We start from the raw sequence: 14,846 nt of genomic DNA, 5'->3' as shown, positions 1-14,846 counted from the left end.
CCCTTTTCTGCATCTATTGAGAAGATCATATGGTTTTTTTCTTTCAATTGTTGATATGGTGTATCACATTGATTGATTTCCATATATTGAAGAGAGGTTGATTTTTTTTCATTCGAGTACAGTTTGCTTATATTAGACCATTTAATACTTTCTCTAACTCATATCTAAATTCTTTCAGAAACAGTATTTTATGTTGTATTAATTTTGTTCTCTATTTCAATTAGCTTCTTTTCATTGCAGTTGGCTTTTTGCTATTTATTTTGTGCATTTGTAATCACTTTCCTACATACCATTAAGTTTATTTTTAAGTTGGTCTAGCCTGAAGAATTCCATGCAGCAAGGAGCCTGGCAGACTACAATCCCTGGGGTTGCAAAGTTAGTCAGACTAACACTTTCTAGTGTATACCTTGTAGTCTCAAATGTAATCATAGATGCTGCTATTTTCTCCTTCAGTTTATTCTCTTACTTCTGTGACTTTCCTGTTTATTTCATCTTCTTGTGAGAGAGGGCTGAATCCTATCTACTAGACAACCAGGGAACTTTCTTTTTACTGTTTGATCATCTTCACTATGGGCTCTTGTTTATTGAATTTATCTTCTCACTCCGTTTGCTGTAGCTTAGAAGACTTGTGAAGAATTTCCTTCTGATTTTTGTTTTTGCATCTAAGTTGGTTTCTATCTTTTGCATTATTGATCTGTGTGTGTGTGTCTGCATGTGTTTATGTGTGCATTTATGTGGATGGTTGCCAGGGACTAATTTTCATTTTGCTCAACTGTTCTCTTTGTCTGAAAGTGTTAATTACTCCATCAGGTCTGACTTGACACCATGGTCTTTGTGACACCATGGACTGTAACCCACCAGGTTCCTCTGTCCATGGAATTCTCCAGGCCAGAGTACTGGAGTGGGTCACCATTCCCTTCTCCAGGGGATCTCCCCAACCCAGGGACTGAACCCAGGTCTCCTGCATTGAAGGCAGGTTCTTTACCATCTGAGCCACCAGGGAAGCATTTGCCTGATGTAGTGTAGATGTCTTCTTGTCTTTCTTCCCTTTTGACACTGTTTTTCCTCTGAGAAGCCACAGTTTGAGGGCTAGGATTTTGATGCTGTTTTCACTTTTTCTGCAGGCACAACAGGACACAACATAGCCCAGCTGAAGTACTGTGCAGAAGCACCAGGGCTCAGCAGTCATTTCTAAATGTGTTAAATGTTTATTAAATGGGTTTCCCTATAATCTGTGGGGTCACAAAGTGTTGGACGCAGCTGAGCAACTTTTACTTTATTAAATGTGCAAAGGCTTTCTTCACTCAGTTGAGGAATGTATTCTATCTTAGGGAGGATACCCTCAATCTTGGAGATATATATATATATATATATATATATATATATATGGGCTTCCCTGGTGGCTCAGAGGTTAAAGCATCTGCTTGCAATGCAGGAGACCCAGGTTCGATCCCTGGGTTGGGAAGATCCCTTTGGCTCAGCAGTAAAGATTCCGCCTGTAGTACAGGAGATGTAGGAGATGCAGTTGCAATCCTTGGGTCAGGAAGATCCCCTACAAAAGGAAATAGCAACCCACTACAGTATTCCTGCCTGGGAAATCCCATGGACAGAGGAGCCTGGTGGGTTACTGTCCATGGGGTCACAAAGTCAGACACAACTTAGCAACTAAACCACCAAACCACAAGGTATTGCTAGTTTCTACAAATTCCCCCCAAGCATCAAGCATGATAATTTACACAGAGTATGTTAGTAAATGTTTATTGATTGAAAAACATGAAATAAAATAAATAAATATTTTTAATTAAAAAAAGAAAAACGTGAACTATATCTATCTTTAATTATGCCTGTCCCAGGGCACCAAGGAAATGCTAATGGGTAAGGATAAGTATAGAGGAAGTTAATAATTTGTGTGCCAGCAATTTGCCCAGGTGGAGAACTGTGTAAGTGCCTCATCTAAGAATTCATGCATAGTGCAGAGGACCTACCTAGATGGAGGCAAACAGATGAAATGGTTTGCTCCAGTCGCTTCTATCATCTGATATCTAGTCTTTCACAGAACAACATAATAAATGTCATATGGAAAAGTAAAATATTTGTTTATCAGTATCTATTCTGTATATGCACATATATACATTTCAGATGTGAGTTTATGCTAAATATATTTCATGTAAATATAGAGATTTATTTCCTTAAATAGTTTTTGTTGCCATTCATTCAATCACCACTGTTACTCTTTTCCAAGCTCCCAATTTTCCAGTAGTGCTCTGTTCATAATCGAAGACAGAAAAGCTAGTGTATTCACATCAGAGCTGAAAAGAAAGTGACAAAACAAGTACATGAGAATGGCCATTAAATAATTCTCTTAATAGTTGAAATCATCTGGATCAAATCCCGCAAATGTTCAGATTTTCCATGCCAGCTTCTCTTGCTTTTCTTCCAGAACCACATGCTCAAATGTTTAAAAGTATTCTAGCTTTATAGGTCTTTTAGAAGTCATATTTCATAGGAAACTGTCCTTTTGAAGGGGAATCTTAATAAAAGCCAAATACGTATCCTGAGAATCTGCTTGTAATGTGATAAATTTAAGACAGTGTTTGTAATGAAAAACTGAACACACACATTTATTTTGTAACTGGACACAATTTTGTACAAAAAGTGTGTGTAGCATCTCTTGTCCTAGATGGAGTCTAAGGTAGGTTCCAGATTCACATGCCTCAAACCATGCCTCTAAGGGCGCGTTTGTAGAAATCTATGTGCACAAGGAATGGAGACACTTTTTAAAACAAAAAAGTTCAGTTGACAGTGATTTGAAAGTTGAGCTTTTACTCTTTGATCAACATGTCTGAGCTGATGGTAGAACCTGATTTCCAGTGGAAGACAGCTCTTTATTTTATTTATTTATTTTTGGACATGCCATGCCTGTGGGATCCTTGCTCCTCGAACATTGCCCTCTGCATTGAAAGCACAGAGTCTTAACCACTGGATGGCCAGGGAAGTCCCTGGAGACAATTTCCGGGCAGAATTTTTCCGAAAGGGAGAGTGAGGCAGAAAGAAGCTAGTATGAAGCCAGTCCCTCCAAGAAATCATGTGTTAAGTCCTGGGGACAGAGGAGGCTGGGAATCAAAACTTGGAGAGACTAGGGGCAAAGCCACATGACATGGAGAGGGCAATGTTCCCCACCTCACCAGCAGAAACTCATCACCTCCAGAACCTCAATGTGTCAGCACTGGTGGAGCAGAAGTACCCAACAGAAGAGGCGGCAGTGCCCTGATCCAGATCTAGAAGGTCTGTGAGGATGGCAAACAGGGAGGCGGCAGAGACATCCGAGCCCAGTAGTTATAGCATGTGCAACAGTGGTGACGCGTCTGTAGGCACTCGAGATGTGGAAAGTGACCTGCAGAGAGCTTAGCAGGCTTGGCAGGGATGGCAGCAGCAGGATCCAAGCAGTAGAAGAGGAAAAAATGTGTCAGAATCTTGTGGTTTTTCAGTCACCAAGTTGTGTCCGACTTTGTGACCCTGTGGACTTCAGCATGCTAGACTTCCCTGTCCCTCATCACCCCCCAGAGTTCATCCAAGTTCATGTCCACAGAACTGGTGATGCCACCCGTCCAACCATCTCATCCTCTGCCACCCTCTTATTCTGCCTTCAATCTTTCCAAGCCTGAGGGTCTTTTTTTCCCCTCAGCATCGGGTCAGAATCACAGTTCTTTGAAAAATGCCCACAGTGGATAAAATGTTTGGGAAGGTTTATTCAAAACAGAGGCAGGAGAAAAGACAACTAATAATCTTTGAAGAAGTTTTTCAGATATTTAACAATGTTCATTTCATTTATTCTTTTAGAAAGTACCTGTTGAAAGTATCGACTCTGAATCTGAAATAAGGCATTATCTGCATCTATTTATGTAATTTTTATCAAGTGCATCACAATGTATTAAGTGTTTCAACACAAGCATTGAGCCTGGCAAGTCAATTACTAGGCTTTCAATCTCATAAATGAAAACAGATTTTATTCACCAAATCACTATTAGAGAAATCTTAAATGACTACAAATTTTGAATTTAAAATGTCTTACTGTTGTCATAGATTCTTAGATTATGGAACTGAAAGTATCCTACCAAGGGTTAGGAGCGGTGGCATAATTCATGATGAAAATGTAAGGAAAAATAAAAAGGGGGAGAATTGTACAAAGTTGGAGATATGACAAAGATGAAAGATGCTGAATGTTGTTTGTTGTTGTTTAGTTGCTCATTCGTGTCTGACTCTTTTGCAACCCCATGGACTGTAGCCCGCCAGGCTCCTCTGTCCATGGGATTTCCCAGGCAAGCATAACAGAGTGGGTTGCCATTTCTTTCTCCAGGAGATCTTCCCAACACAGGGATTGAACCTGTGTCTTCTGCATTGCAGACTGATTCTTTACAGCTGAGCCTCTGGGGAAGCATAGAGCTCTTAAATACATCAAATAGCTAAGCTAAGTAGCCTTCTCCAAGAGGTGCTGTTGGTGTCAGTTACCACCAATGACAGTCTATTATTATATGTAATACTGGTGCCCCAATATTAATCACCAACTCTTTATCACCAAGGACTAGTAAATCCTTAACTAATTTCATTTTGGTTAACTGAACATAAGATGTAAATGGTTGAAATACAGTGAGCATTAAGATAGAGATATGCACAGAACATATGGAAAGAATACACAGGAAAAGCAACTTTAAAATTTTCAGCGGTTTTACTTGGATATAATTGATGTAAAATGAACTGTACATATGAAGTGTACACTGATAATTTTAGGCATTTAGACACTTATGAAACGATCAACAAAATCAACATACTACGTATTATCATCCCCCAGTTTTCTTGTACTTCTTGGTAATCCTTCTCTTTTCCTGTCCTTCAGTTCAGTTCAGTTCAGTCGCTCAGTCGTGTCCGACTCTTTGCGACCCCATGAATCACAGCACTCCAGGCCTCCCTGTCCATCACCAACTCCAGGAGTTCACTCAGACTCATGTCCATTGAGTCGATGATGCCATCCAGCCATTTCATCCTCTGTCATCCCCTTCTCCTCCTGCCCCCAATCCTTCCCAGCATCAGAGTCTTTTCCAGTGAGTCAACTCTTCACATGAGGTGGCCAAAGTACTGGAGTTTCAGCTTTAGCATCATTCCTTCCAAAGAACACCCAGGGCTGATCTCCTTCAGAATGGACTGGTTGGATCTCCTTGCAGTCCAAGGGACTCTCAAGAGTCTTCTCCAACACCACAGTTCAGAAGCATCAATTCTTCGGTGCTCAGCTTTCTTCACAGTCCAACTCTCACATCCGTACATGACTACTGGAAAAACCATAGCCTTGACTAGACGGACCTTAGTCGGCAAAGTAATGTCTCTGCTTTTGAATATGCTATCTAGGTTGGTCATAACTTTTCTTCCAAGGAGTAAGCATCTTTTAATTTCATGGCTGCAGTCACCATCTGCAGTGATTTTGGAGTTCAAAAAAATGAAGTCTGACACTATTTCCACTGTTTCCCCATCTATTTCCCATGAAGTGATGGGACCAGATGCCATGATCTTCGTTTTCTGAATGTTGAGCTTTAAGCCAACTTTTTCACTCTCCTCTTTCACTTTCATCAAGAGGCTTTCTAGTTCCTCTTCACTTTCTGCCATAAGGGTGGTGTCATCTGCATATCTGAGGTTATTGATATTTCTCCTGGCAATCTTGATTCCAGCTTGTGTTTCTTCCAGTCCAGCGTTTCTCATGATGTACTCTGCATAGAAGTTAAATAAGCAGGGTGACAATATACAGCCTTGACGTACTCCTTTTCCTATTTGGAACCAGTCTGTTGTTCCATGTCCAGTTCTAACTGCTGCTTCCTGACCGGCGTATAGGTTTCTCAAGAGGCAGGTCAGGTGGTCTGGTATTCCCATCTCTTTCAGAATTTTCCTGTCCTTACCCAACCTGTACTGCTGTTCTACTGTCCCCAGGAAATCAATGATCTGCTTTCTATCATTATAAATTATTTTACATTTTCTCAAATTTAATGGAGTCATACTCAGTTCAGTTCAGTCACTCAGTCGTGTCTAACTCTGCGACCCCATGGACTGCAGCCTGCTAGGCTTCCCTGTCCTTCACCAACTCCTGGAGCTTGCTCAAACTCATGTCCATTGAGTTGGTGATGCCATCCAACCATCTCATCCTCTACCATCCCCTTCTCCTTTTGCCCAGCATTAGGGTCTTCCAGTGAGTCAGTTCTTGGCATCAGGTGGCCAGAGTATTGGAGTTTCAGCTTCAGCAACAGATCTTTCAATGAATATTCAGGACTGATTTCCTTTATGATTCACTGGTTTGATTTCCTTGCAGTCCAAGGAACTTTCAAGAGTCTTCTCCAACACCACAGTTCAAAAGTATCAGTTCTTCAGCACTTAGCTTTCTATATAGTCCAGCTCTCACATCCATACATGACTACAAGAAAAACCATAGCTTTGACTAGACAGACTTTTGTTAGCAAAGTAATGTCTCTGCTTTTTAATATGCTATCTGGGTTGGTCATAGCTTTTTTTCCAAGGAGCCAATGTCTTTTAATATCATGGCTGCAGTCACTATCTGCAGTGATTTTGGAGCCCAGAAAAATAAAGTCTGTCACTGTTTCCATTGTTTCCCCATCTATTTGCCATGAAGTGATGGGACTGGATGCCATGATCTTGTTTTTCTGAATGTTGAGTTTTAAGCCAACTTTTTCACTCTCTTCCATACAGCATATCCTTTTTTTTGTTTTATTTCACTCAATGTAATTATTTTGAGATTCATTTATGTCAGGTGTCTCAATAAGGAAAGGTGTTATCTAATTGAGAGTGGAGGCAAGCTTGAGACTTAGAAGTGATATTTATATTTAGCCAGAGAGCAAAAACAAATGGTAGTATTCTAAGTAGAAGAAATAGCAAGAGCAAAGGTAAGCATTCACACTCGTGCATGTGTGTGTGTGTGCATGCATGTGTTGGGGATGAAGGAGAAAATAGTACATCAGGGTGGCCATAGTGCTAAATGAAGGGAACACAGGGCATGAGATAGCAAAATGAAGAGTGCAAGTTAGCAGGGCAAACTGATGTCACCGGTGCTGAAAACAGATGCCAGAAGACTTAAAAGGATTGAAAAAGTATACTTCAGATTGTATGATGCTAATTGAAGTTGTCAAGTGTGACCTACTTTCTATTTTTGCTTAATTTTCATCTGCCCAACAGAATGTGTGTGATTACATATAATATATGTGTGTGTGTTAGTCACTCAGTCATGTCTGACTCTTTGCGACCCCATGAACTGTGTAGCCCACCAGGCTCTTCTGTCCATGGAATTCTCCAGGCAAAAATATTGGTGTGGGTTGCCATTTCCTTCTCCAGGAGATCTTCCTGACTCAGGAATTGAACCTGGGTCTTCCACATTGCAGGCACATTCTTTACTATCTGAGTCACCAGAGAAGTCCATATATAATATATATGATATAAATGATATATCATCAAATTTATATATAATCACTAAGTTGATTATATGTAATTATAGGTTATATAATTACATATAGGCTCACTAGATTTGATAATATGTCATACAGATCATCGTGTATATTGCATGATATATAAAATCACTAAATTTGTTAACTTTAGTGTACATTTGATTAGTATGCAGCTGTAAGCACATACTTATAGTTCAGCATTATTTTCTTAATTGTTCAAGTAGCCTTGTTGCCTTCTTGGGCATCCTGATGATTTCTCACAGTTTAAATACTTATGTGGACTGAGGCACGATTAATAAGTGTCTCAGAACTGTTTGTGTTTTATATAATTTATTCCTTTTTAGTGAGCAGAGAGAGTTTGCGGCTGGGGATTCACAAGGCCTGGCTTTCACCCATTCTCTGCCCAACTAGCTGGGGGGCCTTGTCTGTGCCTTCTTTCTCTCATTTTGAAAACCCAGGCTTTGGAATTAATGTTTTCCTAGTGCTTTACTGGGGCAGTGCAATATGATGGCAAGATGATGGCACCAGAACCCAGGGCTCCTGGCTGGTGACTCTCACTCCCCAGTGTGCCCGTTGACAAGCAGCATGGGACTCAGTCCTCTCATCTGTTCAATGGGGCTAATAACACCGTCTCTGCTGGTTTCATCAAGATGCCACCTGGATTAAATGAGCGTGAGTTGGAAAGTAAACTAATGGTAATAGTGCTGTCCAGTTCTCAAGTTCATGACCAAGGGCCACAAGGCGCTCCTGTGACTTTCTCAGAGTCTTACTTTTCCTAGTTCCTTCCTGTTCTTTGGTGAATGTTATAGTGTTACCATGACATATTAATCTGTTTATAACATATATAACAATAATACTTACTATAGTATCATTCATCCTACAAACTCATCAGTGTGCCATAATGTTCAGTATTGTCTCCAAGAGTCAAAAAGTATCCTTTATGCTCTCAGTTGCTGTATGGTTTATGAAAAGGACAAAGCAAAACATGTTTCCTTGAGTTAGCAGAATAGAAGAGCCTAAGTATGGTCTTTTGTAGTAGGAGTTACCTAAAACCAATAAATAAATAACTTAAATAAATAAGTTACAATGCCACTTTCAGAACAGGGGTCACCATTTAACCTTGGACTGGGCGTAGGAAGAGGTGAGAACAGGGAGAGGTGAGACTGGACTCAGGAAATTAAATTAATCAATAAATAATGGCAGACCCTGCTCCCGTCATCATTTCTCACCAGACCCAATAAGACTTTGAAAGGAGGGCTCTGTGGAATTCATTTTAAGTCTTGGGGAAACAACATGCAGTCTAAATATCTGCACATAAAAATGTGAGGGGCAGGAGGGTGGGTCAGGAGGTGTCAGACAGCACTAGGATCCCAACCCAGCTCCCCAGCCCTTTCCCCATTAAATACGATTATGTACAGTTAGCCCTGATGGTGACAATGCTGCAACTGGAAGTCCCTAGAACTTCCCATTTGGGGCAATTTTTCTTATGGAAATAGCATTGTTTTCCAAAATTTATTCCACTAGCAGAAGAAATACATTGCATTTGAGTTAGACTATTAGTTTAGATAAAAGCTCTTCTTTACCAAGTAAAACCCAGAAAAGTAAAGGGACTCCTGGACTCCCCACCCCAAATAAGAGCAGAGACATGAAGGGGCAGATCCAGCTGCTTGATTTCTTTTTTAACTTTGCACAAATACTTATTTGGCTCCTATATTATGGAAGACACTTTATAAACCCTGTAGGAATACAAAGCTAAAAAAAAAATAAGAAGAAGAAGTCTTCTCAGGAGGCATCCAACATAGACAAGCATAGAAGTAAACTCCAAGACAGAATGAGGTGAAGTCACTCTTAGCGGAGTCCAAAGGAACGAAAGATCACTGACTTCATGGAAGAGAAGGCATTTGAGAGGAGCCTGGAAAGATGGCGGAAGCTTGAAAGACAAATAGGGATGGATGGGAAATGATCAAAAAGTACAGAAGTGTGAAAATAATGTGTCTTTTTCCAGTTTGGTTCAAGAATGGTGGGACAGCGAGGGCTGGGGCTGGAAAGACAAGTTGGAGCTGTGTTGTAGATGGATTTGTGCTGGGCTGTGGGGTTCATTATATTTTAGATGGTGTCCAACAGGGGGACCCTAGAGGCTTCATCATGGGATTGAAATGATTGCAGGATTGAATGATTGGAAAGTGGAGGCTCAGAATTGGGTGAGCAGGATGGATTTGGTGGAGACTGCCAAGCAGAGATTACGGGGGATGAACTGGGATAGGAACTGAAACCAAGAGGAAGAGGCCAATTTAACCACTATTGTGGAGATAGAGTCAGCAGGACATGACACCTCTTTAGATGAATAGGTGAAGAAGAAAAACGTGGGCTTAGGCATCAAAGATAATTGCAGGGACTTCCCTCATGATCCTATGGTTAAGACTCTGCGCTTCTGCTGTAGTGGGTGTGGGTTCAATCCCTGGTCAGAGAACTAAGATTTCATATGCTGGGCTAAAAAGAAAAAAAAAAGAAAGAGAGAGATAATTGTGAAAGAACTGGGATACATAGAAAGAACATAATGTTGTCTTAAGTACCCTTGGAAATACTTCAAAAAGAAGGTTCCTGGGCACAAGAAAAAGAAGGTTTACTTGGGCACAAGTAAAATAGTGGGCATTTGTGATAGATTGCTTTTCCAGTGAGATTCAGCTTCTCTTGGAGGAAAATGGAGAATGAAGAGCCTGGGGATTCCCCAGATAAGACATTCTAGCCAGAGCTTCATTGAACTAAGGGATCTGAAGTTTGGGCTGGATGGGGATAGAACCAAAACCAGTGGGGCTAAAGGATGAGAATAGTAGAAAGGGGCTTGGGTTGGGGGAGGTTCGGCTCAGGAGGAATAAGAAAGAAAGATGGAAGACAAAGAGACGATGGTGTGCAAGGAGAACTCCAGAGCTGGTGATCTTGGGGATGGAGACATTTTGAGTGATGAGAAGAACTAGTATGGAAATGGGCCATGTTGGGTGATGATGCAAAGACTGGAATTGTGAGTGTCAAAGAACTGGGAGGCTGTCGGCAGGGAGTAAAAAGAAAGTCCCAAGAAAAATATTCAAATAAAGTTTATATAAGGCATGTACGGAGTTTACAGGAGGTGGAGGTTGCAAAATAAAGGAAGGCTATGGCTGTATTTATAGTCTCGCATTTTTTATTGCTGCCTCCTTAATTCTTTATGAATTGAGCCAACTTGGAGCTTACTCTTACTTTATACAATCCATGTGTTTTCTCATGTCTTTGAAATAGGCCGGATGTAACATCTTTTTCTTTTATTTTTCTTTGTTAATCCTGTTCCTGGGGAAACATCTACTGCAATGTCCTCTGCCAACTTATATTTTTCTTAATCTTTGCTATCTTTGCCAAGGTTAATCTAAATACCTCACACCTGGCCTGAAATTTGCAATACAAACTTCATTCCTCTGGCCGAAAAGCAAAGAAGGGCAAGGGAAACAAGTAAGAGAGGCTTCAGGTCGGGGTGGGTAGGGGCAGATGAGTGGGAGAAAGCAGGCAAACAGATTTTAAACCATAGTGGATGCCATTATGTATGACTTCAGAATTTGAAAATTATATAAAAACCAGAGTTGGTTGGTTTTTGTTTGTTTGGGTAGGTGAGTTTTTTCTTTCTCAGATGGTCTCAGGAGACAAAGTCATGGTATCAAGACAGAATTTTGTCTGGACAAGGATGTATATCAAAAGGAGAAAAAGATAACCCAGACTTTATGTTTTGCTTTGATTCTACAATGCTGAAGTTGTACACTCAGAGCTCTAAGTTGCACTAGAACCTTTTCTAACATCCATACGTGCTGTGTCCCCACAAGCAAAATCAGGAACCCTTTCAGCCTCAACCCTTCTGAGATGGTAGCACATCCTCTGCAGGGGTCTTCCCTCCCCTTTTCAGTTTTCTGACTAGCAGTGGAGGTAGAGGAGGAAAGCCCAAGACACTTGCTGTTGTTAAATTACCAAGTCTTGTTTGACTCGTGTGACCCCATGGACAGCAGCAGGCCAGGTTTCGCTGTCCTTTACCATCTCCCAGAGTTTATGGAAACTCATGTCCATTGAGTTAATGATGCCATCCAACCATCTCGTCCTCTGTCGCCCAAGATGCTTAATTAGGCTAATAAACCCACTTAGAATAGAAAGTCTGCCTCATTTTTTTCAATATCTAAATCCTATGTCATCTTCTGGAAGAGGATGGAAGAGGAATTGGAATGACAGTGTAGTACTAGTCTCTTTCCTCCAAGATTTGTCCTGGTCAAACCAGAAAGGTGCAGCTGATTTTTTGCAGCTGACATGAAAGGCATCCCTCCAGGGGCAGTGAGAACATTCTTGCTGGAGAAGTTAGCTGGGTGCAGCTCTCTCCCTGTGGATGAGTCACTCGACTCAAAGTAGACAGGTAATCACACTGCTGCTGCTGCTGCTGCTGCTGCTAAGTCGCTTCAGTCGTGTCTGACTCTGTGCGACCCCATAGACGGCAGCCCACCAGGCTCCCCCGTCCCTGGGATTCTCCAGGCAAGAACACTGGAGTGGGTTGCCATTTCCTTCTCCAATGCACGAAACTGAAAAGTGAAAGTTAAGTCGCTCAGTTGTGTCCGACTCTTCGAGACCCCATGGACTGCAGCCTGCCAGGCTCCTCCATCCATGGGATTTTCCAGGCAAGAGTACTGGAATGGGGTTGCTATTGCCTTCTCCAGGTAATCACACTAGTGAGAGATAAAAGTGGTTTCTGATGAAGAGAGCTTGGCAGGAGGAAAAGGCAAAACATGGGCTTTAGAGCTTGCAGTTTTAAGTTTATAGTCTGGCTTTAACAACTAAAGTCTCACTTTTGAATGCAAATAAAGAACATCTATTTTGTTCTTTCTTTGTAACATTCTCCTGCAACTTTCTCTCTCTCTTTTTCTTTTTTTGCAGGGAAAGGGGAAATAAATAATTTCTAAAACAGGCAATGGCGCTCTGACTTAAACCTCATGTTTCAATTCTTTAAGACAGTTTCCCCCTTATTGAATCAAGGGTTGAATGGAGAATTGTTGTATTTTTGTTCTCTTTTTGCTTCATGCTAATGAAATATCTTTTCTGTTTATCTTTTAAAAGACTGTGTTTAATCACACATGAATGGGATTTTCTTTGGTTAGATGGACTTGTATAACTTAGCTAACCTTTGAAAGGTGGGGAAAAGGAAACTGTTTAAAAAAAGAAAAGAAAACCTGTGTTGGACTGAGCTTAGACACATATCCACACACACAGGCACATACTATTGATATTTTTCTTTTACCTGGAGACCACCAAGATTGCACCGTTGCTGGAGAGCTGGTCTGGTTTTTGTTTGGATTGGGTATTTTTATTTTTAATATTTGTCTTCTGAGTCAGAGGTGGTTATCTCTTAAAAGAAAAATTTGATGGCTTGAAAGCTGGATGTTTGTGCTTTCCCTTTGGAAATGTTAACATTTAAGTAGCCTTCAATGTGCTTCAAAGTTAGCACCCCACTAAGATAAATTAGTGACCTTCCCCCAACCCCACCCCTGCCCTGTTGCACTGGTGCAATTAACTCCACGTGGCTGGCTGGGAGCCCCCTCTGGCCTGAACTGGGTGATTCTGTAGGAGATTCGGTGGCATGAATGTCTTGCCAAGACAATGGTGGCTTTTTATGCCGATTTAGTAATCTGAAGAATGCAGCGGCCTGTCCTTGAGAGGAACCTGCTTCTGTTGATATGTTTATGTGGTTTCCAGAGGTGGGGTGTGGGGTGTGGGTAGGGGTTACAGGGAGCTGGAGTGAGGAGTGGATTGCCTGGAAATTTACAAGTCAGTTTGGACCTGATTTATTGAGACTTTATGAAAAGTTTTTTTTAATATCACTTGTCCAGTTCCCTGACACATTAAGTTAAGATTGATGAAAACACAATTTTTTTGTTTCAAACTCTGACCCTTTTTACTCTACTCCTATGCAGCTTATGTTTCACAGGAGTTTTAAACAGCATCTTTTTTTGTTCAATTCTAAACTTTCTCTACCTTTTCTTGTCTATCTGCTGATTAAGGCACCCTGCTTTATCTATCTATCTTCTGGCTGTGTTTGTGGCTTGCACAGTCTATATAGCCACCAGCAGGGTGTCAATGGGGATGAGACTGGTATCCATTTACCATGATGGGAGGCTGGCGAAGAGCCGGTGTACCACTGCGCCAGGATGAGTCAGGCAGGAGAGCATGAATGGGTCCAGCATTCATCTCCCGCTGCTGCCTGAAATACGGTTCAAATCAGATGACCTCCCAGGAGTGTCCGTCACTGTCTCCATACATGAACGGCAACTCTTGTCTCTGCAATCCTAACACAGAGCAAATTGTCAACATGTTCACCACCCCACATGGAAATCTTTCTGCTGGAGGATGTGGGCACTCCCACCCCTGGGGAAACGTGGCATTTGTAGTGCAGATAACACAACTGGGCTCAGAATTCAGCTCAGCCAATCACTTAGCCTCTCTGAGCTCTGGGGCTTCCCTGGTGGCACAGACAGTAAATCTGCAATGCAAATTCCAATTTGATCTCTGATTGAGGAAGATCCCCTGGGGAAAGGAATGGCTATCCACTGCAGTATTCTTGCCTGGGAAATCTCATGGACAGAGGAGACTGGCGGGCAATAGTCTATGGGGTCACAAAGAGTCGAACATGGCTGGGAGACTGTTGCTCAGTCCAACTCTTTGCAAACCTATGGACTGTAGCATGCCAGGCTTCCCTGTCATTCACCATCTCCTGGAGTCCATTGAGTCAGTGATGCCATCAAACTATCTCATCCTCTGTCATCCCCTTCTCCTGTTGCCTTCAATCTTTCCCAGCATCAGGGTCTTTTCCAACAAGTCAGTTCTTTAAATCAGGTGACCAAAGTTTTGGAGCTTCAGCTTCAGCATCAGTCCTTCCAATGAATATTCAGGGTTGATTTCCTTTAGGATTGACGGGTTTATGTTTTTAATATATTTATTTTAATTGGAGGCTAATTACTTTACAATATTGTATTGGTTTTGCCACACCTCAACATGAATCCGCCACGGGTGGACACTGGTTTGATCTGCTTGCAGTCCGACAGACTCTCAAGAGTCTTCTTCAGCACCACAGCTCGAAGGCATCAATTCTTTGGCATTCAGCTTTTTTATTGTCCAGCTCTCACATCCATACATGACTACTGGAAAAACTGAGAAACTAACATTTTCATTTTCACTTTTCTCCGAGCTTCTTTGTGTTGTTGTAAAGATGAGGAGTGAGGAGGTTTATTTGCTTGTTTAGTCACTCAGTTGTGTCCGTCTCTTTGGCGACCCCATGGACTATAGCCTGCCAAGTTCCTC

The 14,846-nt window shown here is 41.5% G+C and overlaps 1 non-coding gene across 1 annotated transcript; it reads left to right on the top strand.

Annotated features, from left to right (window-relative positions):
* The first annotated feature begins 1,393 nt into the window (after positions 1-1,393).
* On the top strand, positions 1,394-1,465 carry TRNAC-GCA (transfer RNA cysteine (anticodon GCA)). Its single transcript has one exon. It is a non-coding gene; the product is annotated as a tRNA-Cys (tRNA).
* Positions 1,466-14,846: the final 13,381 nt, after the last annotated feature.

This window comes from Capricornis sumatraensis, chromosome 18 (assembly GCF_032405125.1).
Source record: "Capricornis sumatraensis isolate serow.1 chromosome 18, serow.2, whole genome shotgun sequence".
In the NCBI taxonomy this organism is placed as follows: domain Eukaryota; kingdom Metazoa; phylum Chordata; class Mammalia; order Artiodactyla; family Bovidae; genus Capricornis; species Capricornis sumatraensis.
This window is presented reverse-complemented; position numbering and strand designations above follow the sequence as displayed.